At 41.0% G+C, this 13241-nt stretch overlaps 1 long non-coding RNA gene across 1 annotated transcript in view; it reads left to right on the forward strand.

Annotated features, from left to right (window-relative positions):
- LOC127051928 (uncharacterized) overlaps positions 1–11628 on the forward strand; it is a 30722-nt gene extending 19094 nt beyond the window's left edge. Inside the window, exons 2-3 of the long non-coding RNA XR_007774640.1 lie at positions 2676–2743; positions 11351–11628. This is a non-coding gene — a long non-coding RNA (uncharacterized LOC127051928). The remainder of the gene's footprint in view (positions 1–2675; positions 2744–11350) is intronic.
- Positions 11629–13241: the final 1613 nt, after the last annotated feature.

A 13241-nucleotide genomic window follows, 5' to 3' on the forward strand; every position in this document is an offset into this window, starting at 1 on the left:
TACTCGCTCCTTTCTGCTCCTCCCCAACTGCAGCTCCTAGTCCGGAAAAGCTCTGTGCCCATACTGAGGAGATGTACTGTAGTGGGGGGAGATTTTTCAAGAGGCCCTCAATTGGCGATGGCCCCTGGGCACAGGTCCTATTGGCCTTTGTGGTAATCCTCCTCTGCCCAGCTGCCCCCAGCAGTGTAAGGTTTGCCCCCAGCCTCCATTATGCTCTGCCCAGCCCTGGCTCCAAAGATTTTTAAAATTATTTAGCCACAGTGGAACAGCCTCAACAGGAGAGACTGAGGGAGCCCCCGACATCAATATATCCTACAGCCCAGTGTTTAGAGCACTCACCTGAGAGTTGATAGATCCCCGTTTAAATCTCCCGCTAACCCTGCTGGGCAAAAGAGGAGGAAGTTGAACCAGAAGTCTCCTACATCACAGGAGATAGAAGTTTACACCACCAGAATAGAAGTTTGAAGGGAGTTCCTTCCACACTGGCATTTTGTGTAAGCTTCTATATAGAGGCCCAACCTGGCAGGCAAGCTCTAAGCCTGCATAACAAATCAAACCCTGCAGGTGACTTAGGCCTATCTTCCCCTTGTTTATGCATCACTCAGTGTAGACTTCTGGGCTCATGCTGGAGCCCAGGCTCTAGGACCTTGCAAGGTGGGAGCGTCCCAGAGCTCGGGCTGCAACACAAACCCAGAAGTCTACACTGCAATTAAAAAGCCCCACAAGCCCAAGTCAGCTGGCACAGGCCAGTCACAAGTTTTTAACTGCAGTCTAGAAATACCCTAAGAAATGGGCTAAGTGATAGAATCTCAGAACACATCACCATAACTAAAGGCAGCAAGGTGAGAGATGCAGATGCAGCAGCAGCAAAGCACCCTGTCGTCCAACAAATCCTAGAGCTGTGAGTACTAATACCTGGGCTAAGTGATCGTGGCCCTGTAGGACCAGACTGGACAGGACCAAGGACAAAGTAGAGTGGCAGAAGCAGCGGTGACAGTGGTGAGCAGCAGTGGAGACATTGCTTGTCCAACCCTTCCCCTTCCAGGATGGAAGTTAACCCCCTGGAACACACCCCTGGACTCTGGCAAGCCAGGAGTGGGGTACAGCATAGGGAAAGAGAAAGTGGTATGTTAAAAGGATATTTTCACAAGGTGGTAAACTGAGGCAAAGCTCTACTGCCCAAGATACTGTGGGGCAGGTGTTTTACTTATTGTTTGAATACTTGAGTCATTGTTGCAATGTTCTCCCAAATTACTGCTGTGTCCCATCTCCTCTTAATAAAAGTTGTATTTTGTTATACACTGACTCAATGCTTAGGAGTGAGAAAGTTTTGCCTCTCAGGTGTGCCCCAGGGTGATGGTTAGTTTTCCCAGATTTTGAGCAACTCTCCCCACTATGCCCCACAGCAAATGATGTCCCTGGAGAAGAGCCACAAGAACAATTAAAGGATTGGAAAACAGGCTTTAAGTTTATAGTGATACGCTAAATAGATTGAACTCCTTGAGTCTACCAAAGAGAAGGTTAAGGAGTGATTTGATCACAGTCCATAAGTCCTACATGGGGAACAAATATTTGATCATAGGCTCTTCAGTCTAGCAGAGAAAGGTATAAAAATATTCAATGGCTGGAAGTGGAAGCTAGACAAATTTAGACTGGAATAACGCTTTAAAAACAACAACAACAACAACACACACACACACACACCAGTGAGGGTAATTAACCACTGAAGCAATTTACTAAGGGTTGTGGCAGATTCTCCATCACTGGCAACTTTTAGGGAATTATTTTGGGGTTGTCCTATAGCCTGTGTTATACAGGAAGTGACTACAGGATCATAGTAATCCCTTCTGGCCTTGGAGTCTATGAATCTATGATATCTGGTTACAGTTGCCAGGGCTGTCAGCCAAACCAATTGCTATAATTCAAAGAACCTATACAGCCTTCCCTTTGCTAATATCGTTTTACTTTCCTATTTGAAGATACTGCTTACAATGTAGGGAAAGGTTTACAGTCAAGAATTTGCAAGCCTGCAATTAATTTGCAATAGGAGATCATCTAGTTTTCTAGTCACAAAAGCTCGTAAAATAAAACAATAGTTATTCAGAGCTGGTATTATTCCAGACAGGAGTGAAAAGTGCAGGCAACATTCTGTAGTTTTATAAAGATGTTTCTTGATCCTACCAACTACCTTCAGCTAAAAGGACAATTTCCAAATAAGCGCATATTACAGTTAAGTAAGTAAAAAAAATAAATAAAGATACTCCACATCTACATGGGACTCCCCTGAATTCTCTTTATTAAACCTTGGGATCTCAAGTAGATAAAGCTCTACCATACCAAATCCATAATTAAGGTTTCTGATCCTTCTCTATTTTGGGGGATTTATTTAGAGTAAATTATGGCTCCTTCTTTAGGAAAAACTTTAATTTTACCAGTGCTGTTTAGAAAAGTTTGCCTTAAATTATATTTTAAAATGGCTCCTTCTTTTGTCCCTCCATGCTAAAGAGATGCTCCCATCAAGTACGGGAAATTTTGAACACCTGCTGGCCTCTTTGCAAACAATTCTCAATACTGCAAAAGTTGTAAATTTGGGATATTTCTGGTTAATCTTTTAGAAGAACTTATCCCTAAATTTATGCTGCACTCTTTAAAAAAAATGTTTTTATTGGCTTCAGGGGGGAAAAAAATCTACCCACAATACACAGGCAGACTCATTTGCAAGAAATGTGCAGAAAAAAAACAGGTAATCTAATTTTCAGATTTTAAAAGGGTTTACTTTGTGCAGAGTGGCTTCCTTGGTTCCAGATTATAAATTACTAAACTGATAGTGAATTCTAAAAAAAATAAGATACACTAATGTGGATTTTTCACATTGCACAGTTAGCTATATGCAATATATATACAACTCTAGGTTGCTGGTGGGAATCTATTCAATATCAGAACTACAAGATTTAGAGACACATTCCAAAAGACTATTGTTCAATGAGGTGACAGCTTCAATCCAGTCTCTAGTGGCTAGATGGCTCCTCCTTTAAAAAAAGCCCTGTTTCTAAGAATAATGAGTTGGGTGAAGTCTAGAAAGAGTGCCTGTGCTCCTTTGTATTCTTGATTGGAGAAAGGCCTTTCCGAATTAATATGTAAAGAACTGAGCAGATAAGTTTGATCTGACTTCCATAACTGAGAGCCCTCAAATGAAAATATCCTGTGTAGAATTTCTTCTGGTTTTTGTAATCTACAGCATCCTCATTGACCCTGAGTATCGCAGAGAGTCAAACTACTTGTCAGCCAATGCAGAGAGATCAAGGACTGAATGGGCATAAAGGTTCACTTAGAGTTTCCACTGGTACCATTGGGAAATGTGTTCTGAAATTGCCTGTACAGACTCAGCATCTGAGTGTATTTTGGTCACACCATCTGCTTACTCAGGCTGTGAACCCTTTTCCAAGATTTGTACTACAGAACATCTTGATTTTTCAGATCAGCACTGGAGCAAAAAAATTGCTGAGAAAATGTAATTTTGGAAGGCTGCCTAGACAAGTCAGACATGTTTTATCATTTTTTTAAAAAGCATACTCATTCATGAATGGGAAGCCCACCATCACACCTGTTGTTCTCTTTTCCAGTATTGAATATACTTATTTGAATTATATTTAATGGAACATTTTCCAGATTGGAAATAGCATGCAAAAGTCTATACAGGCAATTTCAGAACACATTTCCCTATGGCAACAGTGCAAACTCTAGGCAGACAAGACTCAGGCATTATTACTACCACATTTGATACAACCCTGCTCAGAATAGATGGAGGTAGAAATGTCAAGTCCTGTCTAGTGTCCGTAAGATTCCAGGAATGTCACTCTGAAGCCTAGAATATCTGTTGAGTCAGTGGGAGGTAACGGAAACACCTACAAGCATGGCTGAGAGCTCTTTTTGTTGAGAATATCAGGTTCAATTTTCACCAGGATTTGCTGTTTTTTAACATCCAATTTTTAAGTTCAGTCATTTGACTGACTTACAAATTACACCTACGCAGTGTAGTTATAGTAAGGTATGTATCTATGCCATGCCAAAGGTCCTAGGACCACTGTGATATCAGAGGTAACTCAATCAACACCACCCTTACAGGACAGCTAACCTGCATGCAACAATTCCATTGTTTGTACAAGTGAGACTGCACAGATGGTGGATTATTTGGCCCAACTCTCAGTTCTTCAAAACCACCCACACAATACAACCAGCAATCACAACAAACAGAAGCACACAAAGCCCCTCACTGCAGCACACACCCTTCATTCACAGCCTCCACAAAACAAAGTCTCCCAGCACAACACGAATATTCGCCCACCCTCACTCATCTTTACCACAGAGCCATAAACCTGAGTATCAAAGCCACAGGTCTTCGCTAGTATTACTGTAAGCTCTTTGGGGCAGGGACTATCTTTTTGTCCTGTGTTTGTAAGATACAGAGCACAATGGGGTCCTGGTCCATGACAGGGGTGCTATGACTAATAATAGTAATAAATCATTTTCCACCTATGAAGTTGGACCGATTTGGAATTACAGATTCTAATATTGCCAGTGTTAGGGTGACCAGATGTCCCAATTTTATAGGGACAGTCCCAACTTTGGGGTCTTTTTCTTATATAGACTCCGATTACTCCCCACCCCCTGTCCCGATTTCTCACACTTGCTGTCTGGTCACCCTAGCCAGTGTAGATGCAGCCACAGACTGCAGGATATGGTGAAGGAATTGTGCACATTAATGGCTGGTCTACACCATACAGAGGAGTTTTGCCTTGAGAATCCTTCAGTATGAACTTTCCATTGTTTGGCACCATCCCATACAGTGGAAACACCAAATTTACCCTAACACATTGCACTTAAGGGCAATTCCTGGGAGCTACATAAAGTGAACAGTCTAGCAAAAGGTATTATTTGTTAGGGGGCTAGAGTTCTGTCTCATATGAAGCAGCAAGATGACACACCAGTGATCATAAACATTTTTATCCAAGAGTAAAATTCAAAATAAAATGCCTATCTGGTACATTTGGAAAACAGTATCCAAATTATGCTGCATTATCTTGACACTTAGCAATTATGTAACTTTTTATCTTTAAAACATTTTAAAGCCATTGATGATGTGGACACAGTGGTGAAATGAGGACAGACATGCATGGAATTAAGTGGCAAGCTGCAACTTTTATTAAACTTTAAACACAGGGGAGGGGCTCTACCCACCCATCATCCATACTGTCCTATACCAGGCACTGAATTGGTTCCAGTGTGGGGGTTACAGGGCTCCTTACCATATAACCCATAATAGCTTCTTACTATACAACCCTATCCTCAGCCTATCCCCCAGAATTCAACTCTCCTTGAGTCCTAGCATCTTCCTCCTTCTGAGGGAGTCAGAGGATGCAGAAGGGTGGGGAGCTCATACCACGAGGACCAAAAGGTCTGATGTCAGTGCATGAAGGCCACAAGGCCTGATATTTTGGTGATGGGTCTGGGAACTCTTCACTTTATTCACTTAACAACACTAGAAACTGGCCAGAAGTTGCAACAAATAAATAACACCCCAGTATTTCAGTCAGCTACTAAGTGTGTTCGTACTCAGCCCACTGTGGCTTGAAGGCTTTTTCAGGAAGGCAAAAATCTCCCTGGTCCTCTGCCAATTGGCCAATGGGAGAAAACATTCCTTCCTGACTCCCTGAACAGGTGATCCACTAGACTTGCAGCATCTATTAGGCTGGGTTTGCATTCCTAGTTTGAGTGGGTGGGGTGGGCTGCTGAAGTGCAGCTGAAAGAGGCTCCACATGGCCGCCATGCTGGGGTAAATCCTGGGAGCTGGGGAATGCTGGCCCCTCTCCCCCAGCTGGCCAGTGGGTGCCAGAAACTCCAAGAGGGAGAAGCTACCTACTGACCTTGGGCAAGAGTCTCCCTCCCTTGCTACTAGGACTATCCCCTTTTCCTCGCTGGCCCCATCAAGTTTCCCCACCCCTTAATGTAGGTGGGTGGCATTTTACTAATCCTCATAGTACCGCTGTGAGATGTGGGCTTCATTCTGAAGATGGGAAATGGAGACAGAAACTAAGTAACTTACCCAGGGCCAGCCAGAGACAGGATGTCAAAATCAAAATTAGAAATCAGGAGTTCCTGTGATCAGACCAGTGAATTACTGCTCTGTGCACACATATCCATAATGCACACAGTGGAGGTATTGGAATATATTCCAGTGGAGATATTGCTCTCAGAGCAATGTGCATGCATGTATTTTGGGTTTTTTAACAAATTGATTTATGGCAATGGTGAAAGTTTCATGGAGACAAACTCACAGTTGCGTAAGTATGAAAGGTACAAGCCACTGGCTGGAAAGTCTTTTAGTGTTTAATAATCCCTGGCTTGAATGTACTTGGCTGAGGGTGCTGGTCATATCTGAAAACAGAAGTCTGACACAAGAATGTGCTCAGGAGACTATTCTGACTCTAAGCAGTTTAGACAAAGAAGCCACTGGTTAATACCAACCGAGCTAATCAGTAGCCAACAGGTAACACTAACTGAGCAGTTGAAGAGCCAGTGGGTGACATCAGCTAACACATTTGTACAGATTGTACCTACTGGACAGATTAGTTTTGTAGAGTGCTGTGTTCACTTTTCTGGTAATCAACAGCAACCGTGCAGAACTGGTTAAAAATCAGAGCACATATCATACTGCTCTGATTTCTAATCCAAATGGAGAACTACCACCGATATGATGAAAGCCACCTAGTGCTAACGCTCAGTTCTTAACCCAGCTAATAAGATGATCTCCTGCTCTGCTGCACTGCTTAGTAGCATGAGCCTGTCTCCACGTCTCATTGAGTTGGCTACAATCTTACCTTTTAGCTTGTTATTTTGGCTTTAACTGCAGTTTACTGATCTGATACATCTTTGAGGTTGAATTCAAGATTAAAATAATCTATGAGCATTTTAATTATCCTTGGCCACCCACATGCAGTTAGCTCTGAATAACTCTATACATGTGCTATAATGCAATATAAATATCCTCATTCTTCATGCATTTCAGTTTTTCCAGATTCTAACCTTTAAAACACACACACACACACACACACACACACACACACACACACACACACACACACACACACACACACACACACAGAGAGAGAGAGAGAGCTGGGACCAGGGAAGTCATTTTTCACAAGAAACATTCATTTCATTTCCTATACAGTAGGAATCACTACTGAGCAAGCATTCCTCCATCATTATTTTTCCTCTTAATACAGCTGCTGGATTTAAAACAAAAATGCAACTTCTCTAGCCACAAAAATCCAACAAAAAGCAATCGAATCCTCAAGAGTATTTTGTTACATTGACTTAAAATTCAGTATTAACAGTAAAGCAGTGTGAAAAATCAGATCTGGCAAATCAGCAAACAAGGCATCCAATGTAAATTTGAGACCTCAAATCCCATGTCTAATGTACTGCACACATTATCGGCGATTGTCAGTTGCTGTGCCACTTACCTGTTAGAAATTCCCAGTAGTAAGGGTAGATGATTCATACATCGTTGGATGGTTCTGGTATTCTGAAACCATGAAAGAAGAGGCATTGTCAGAGAATCTGGCTGGTCAATGGAGACATACGGTAGGTTATAGAGAAGAACAGAAGCTATTCCACAATAGACACTCATAGTTCCTCAATGTTATGGCCCACAACAACTTTTATCACAAGATGTGAACACAATAATTTCTTATAATGTTTCCACTTAAATGAGCAGAAAATTTTACCACATTTGAAGGTATTGCCTTCAATGAAATAATGGATTACTATGAAAGGGATTGTTCTAAAAATGAAATTATTGGCCTGCCACATTTCGTGTACTTGTTGAAATTGACCACTTCCCCCCCAAACCCAAAGTAGAAAAAAAGCATCTTCCGTGGTGACTTTTAAAAACAAGTTTAAAGTTGATGCAGTGAGCTCACTGCATTTAGCTATTTGTTTTGGACACAACACAACATTTTTCTGAATCATGAAGATCTCATTTAAATTTTCTTTTTACTTCATGATCTATTATGTTGTATTTCATTATGCTTCAAACTTTAAAGAAAAACTGTTATACAGGGAATCTGATGCTTTCTATGTACAATATCTGATTTGAATGTATTGTGGTAAACAGAATGAGAGTGGCTAGATGTGTCGGAGCTCCATTAGATTTTTCATTCCAAAGTATTCAAAGTTGTTTTTTTAAAAACTGTTTGGCACATTTCAAAAAGTGCACAGTGGGACAAATTCATCATCCTGAGTACAGCTCCACTTATTTTAAAGAAGTTATATCCAGCATGGATTTGTACATCGGGAGGAAGAACATATTGACTCAAGCCCCTCCCAAAAGCCTGAAAATTTTCTTCTGTGTCCAATACCATCCCAGACAGGTGGACTACTTCCCCTACCAGTAAGTACAGACCAGAATAATTATAGAACTGCAGAACTGTTCTGGCTAGATTTCATGGACCTTTGGATCCCCATGTGCAAGGGAACCTCCACATGTGACTCTTCCTCTCCCCGTGCAGGGGAAAGGGAGCATTCAACTACTTCCACGGCAGAATTCCCGCCTTCATGTTGGAAAGGCATTCCTGTCAAGTCAGTGAACAACAAAGCTACAAACTTAGGTGAAGAACCTTAGGGATATAACAGCAATCACAGTGGTCCTGTCTGCAAATCTTGGGGGATTATGGCAGCATATTTAAATCTAGTGCTACAGGGGATATTCCCATAGATTCAGTGTCAGTCTTTTCTTTAAAACTGACCAACTTCAAAGGGTATAAAATTGCTAATAGTTATACTAATCAGCAGCACTTTATATGATGCTCAGATCAACACCAAAGGCTTTGAACACACACACAAGTTCCCTAATCATATCCTACCATTGGTGACTAATTCACCTCTTCTGAATCCCAGAAAGTTCAGCACCGCAAAGCCTCTTAACCAATCCTTATCTTCCAATTCCATGCCTCCCGTAACGAACCTAGTTGCCCCACTGAACTGATCAAGGAAATATAGTATCACCTGTAAAAGCACACTATTTTCCAGAAAGTCCTCATTTTCTTATCCAACAGGCTATCTGAAATTGAAACCATCCCTTTATTTTCTGTTGTCAGCCTGTGGTTTTCAGAGAAAGGTAGAATACAGTGAGGGAAAATCACAGGTATATAAAAATCTTATATGACTGCCTTGCAATGCTGTCGATTCATGCATTAAAAGCTCTACCTTCTCCAATATTTTTTTAATTTACAGTATTTTATAATCCAAAAAGAAAAGGTTTCATTCCCCTCCGAATGAACTCCATTAAACCACGTGCAACCCCATTAAAGTCAAATGGGTTGCAACAAATCTGGTCCTTCATTTATCAAACATTTTCTAATAAGGTTTCCCTGTAGATGTTTTATCACTTTCAAATGGCTGCAGTTAAGAATATGGCTAGAACCTGAGCAAATCAATCTTGGACCTCTTTCCCCTGACTGTGAATTTTACCAAATATATATAAAATAGAGATTATGAATACGGATACATTTAAAATATGCAGCTCTGTACTGAAAAATAAGATACCTGATGAGAAAAACTCTGCTTTATTTCAAAACATGATTTTCTTTATTGCGACTGTAAAAGCTGTCCATGTTCATGTGTCCATTGTTGAGCTGCAATAAAAACAACAAAATTGAATATGAAATACCACATTGAAATTCATATAATAGAATTTGAAAACTGCCTATTAGGTCATCTAGTCCAACTCCTGCCAGTACAGGATTATAAAACAAACAAGAAAGAAAGAAAAAGAAACCAAGCCCGGAGAGTTTTTCAATGCTTTTAGTAGAAAGTAAACTTCTTCACTGTAACCATGATGCATTTATAAGTATGTCAGTGTTCATTACTACATTTATTTTCAAAAAACATGAGTTACCCTCTGTCATCAATTTAAATAATTTCTTAAGTTGTAATATTGTTTACACTAGTTGACAATGAAGAGTTACATTTTTATTATGATCATGGTGCAAAATTGAAAACAAGCCCATAGTTCAGGGGAATTCAATAACACTGGGGGTGATAAAGGAAGATAAGGCTTTTAACTCTTGGTAGCCTATTCATATTCCCTTCTCCCCCCATTAGTGACCAAATGTCATAATCATCTAATGACTCTTCAGTGCCTTCAGTTAAATGAGTTGTTGGTCTTAGGTAGGGTGACCAGATGTCCCGATTTTATAGTGACAGTCCCAATTTTGGGGTCTTTTTCTTATATAGGCTCCTATTACCCCCTACCCCACCCCCACCCCCATCCCAATTTTTCACATATACTCTCTGGTCACCCTAGTCTTAGGCTTGTTCCAATTGGAGATATGTCCATTCCAAAAAAACATTACCATGACTGCTACAGATTGTCATCCTTTTTGACAGTCTCAGAAGAGTTGCCAGGAACTGCATAGACCTGGAGACTAAACTGCAGTCTCATAACAGGAATCAGGAACATTGGTGAAAGTATGAAGAGAAGCTTGCATTGCCTCTGCTCTATGGATAAGCTGCTTGCAAAGCTGCTAGTTTGGCGGAAGTGTTCTGTAAACTTTTCTGTTCTCTATTTTTGGGGAGGGGACAGATTATGTAGTTGTATGATGATGAGGATGACACTTTTTCTATTCCATTAGTATTTCTGGAGGATATTAAACCGCAGCTACTAAAGTTAAACATTTTTAAATCAGCAAGTCCAGCTAACCTGGATCCAAGAGTTTTTAAAGAGTTGACCGAGGAGCTCTCTGGACCATTCATGTTGATTTTTCAATGTTTCAGAACATTGTTGAAGTTCCAGAAGAAAGCTAAAGTTGTGCTAATATTTTGAAAAGATAAACAGGATGATCTGGGTAATTACAGACATGTCAGTCTGATAGCAAACCAAGGCAAGATAACAGAACAGATAATATAGAACTCTATTAATAGAGAATTACAGGATGGTATTATAGTTAATGCCAACACAGTTACCCATTTAAAAAAAACATGTAGAGCTGGAACCAGGGAAGTCATTTTTCATAAGAAACATTTCTTTCATTTCATGTACAGTAGGAATCATTACTGAGCAGGCTTTTCTCCATCATTATTTTTCCTCTTAATACATCTGCTGGATTAAAAACAAAAATATAACTTCTCTAAGCATGACAATCCAACTTTACTGAAGTCAGTAGAGCTACATGATGATCTTGGACCATTGTTTTTATTCTATTTATACTGGCATTATTGCTGCTGCTCCTCTGTTACTATTATTTATTGCTTATATAGCCCAATAAATGTGCATGATGTTTTACAGACTAAGAAAGATGCAGTCCCTGGTCCCAAAGAATTTCTACTTTATGTTAAAATAACAATAGTGGGAAAATATGACAGAACAGAAAAGGGTTGAAATAGGATGAGTATGTCATCATGCAGTCTCATGGGGAAGTTAGTAAATGTGTCTAAAAGGTAATAAGGAAGCTTTTGTTTCCTGGATTTTTTCTACTACTGTTTATAAATTAATAATGTAGCCAGCTGTAGAGATGAACAGAAAAATATATTCATTGCACACAGTAGCATTAATGCAGCTTTAAAGGTGAGGAATTGAGCACTCAAAATCAATAAATGCAACAAGAAAGTTAAAAGCTCAACAACAAGTCTGTGCTTCTGTGCTTATGGTTTAACATATGATCCTTCTTTATGTTGTTATAAATTATTTCTCAATTAATACAATCTCTAATATACTGCAAAGTGCAATATCTTCTACAACCCCACATATAATCAGTTACAGAATCTGTAAGCTTCAGTGAAATCTACAGACTTATATTCTACACTAATGTCTGAAAGTTATGTGCTAGATTCTTAGATGGTGGAAATCTGTACAGCTCCATTAAAGTCCATAGTGCTTCAATGATTTATCCTTGTTACAGGGCTGATACACCCCATGGGGGCCGGGGAGAGGTGAATCACAGCAAAGCTGTCAAGTCTGAAGGGCTGCCCCACATCTCAGGGCAGTGCTGCCTACTGGCCAGAGTCAGTACTACAACCCTTGCCATCAGGACAGTGCGGCCTACCAGCCAGAGTCAGTGATAGGGCCCTTGCTCTCAGAGCAGTGTGGCCTAGCGGCCATAGTCCATAATACTGGTCAGTGGTGCCATCACCCCAGGGTGAGTGGTGGCCATGTTAGGGGGACCTGGGCCTGCCCTCTCCACCGGGTCCTAACCCAGGGCCCTATCGGTGACAGGGTTGCCCACCACCAGCTTGACATGGCTCCGGACAAAACACGCCAAGCCTTACTCTGGTTCTGTAACTGTTTCCCTGCAAAACTTCCTTGGGTTACTGAGGTGTGTTGTCGTCCAAGTCCGACAGGCTGACTTCTGCATCTTGGAGTGTGGGCGTTTTTTCCTCAGGAGCTTGCAGCACACCTCCTTTCCCACCAGTAGTCAGCCCAGACTGAGCTGCTCTGCTGGCTTTTATATCCAGCTTCCAGCTGGTGCATGCCCAGCAGAGCCGGTGCGGGCGAGGCCTCCTCAGCTAAGAAAGAAAGGTTAACCCCAAGTGTACCAATGCGGGGCTGATACAACCCGTTACAATCCCCATCTGATTAGTTCACTAAGTGGTCAGACTATAGTATCAGAGTTGTATCCAGTAAAGAGGAAACCAAATAGTCCATCTAGTTTAGCCTGTCCTACTTTTCTTAAGGATAAATCCTGACCCATATCTAGAGCTGTATAAAGGAGGAAAAAGAACCTGTTCACCCATGTAGCAGCAGAGAAGGATCCTCTAGCATTCTGTTGAGTGTGAGAATGGGGACCAAGATGGTGCACCTGAGGATGCACTAGGACCTCTAAGTTAGCATCAAACTCATATCTGGCATAAAATAATATTCAAGAAATTCCCATTCACTTCAATGGAGACAGAATTTCAGCCCATCTCTATGTTATCAAAAAGTTCCCCTCACCATGTCTGTCCACATTTTGATGAAGGGAAGACTGAGAGCATTGGAAGATATGCTGGTAAAATTGTCTGAGTCCTAGCTACACTATAAAGTCCATTGCTGCTACTCCAAATTGAACTGCACTGGTGGGGAATTATGGCTATGAAATTCACTAGTGTGGACTAGGCTAAAGGGAGTCAGTGGCAGAGCCAGAATCATTAAAATTGAGAAGTTTCTAGTGTCTACTCCTGTGCTCAGACCACTAAGTCAT

The sequence above is a fragment of the Gopherus flavomarginatus genome, chromosome 5, assembly GCF_025201925.1.
Source record: "Gopherus flavomarginatus isolate rGopFla2 chromosome 5, rGopFla2.mat.asm, whole genome shotgun sequence".
Lineage (NCBI taxonomy): Eukaryota > Metazoa > Chordata > Testudines > Testudinidae > Gopherus > Gopherus flavomarginatus.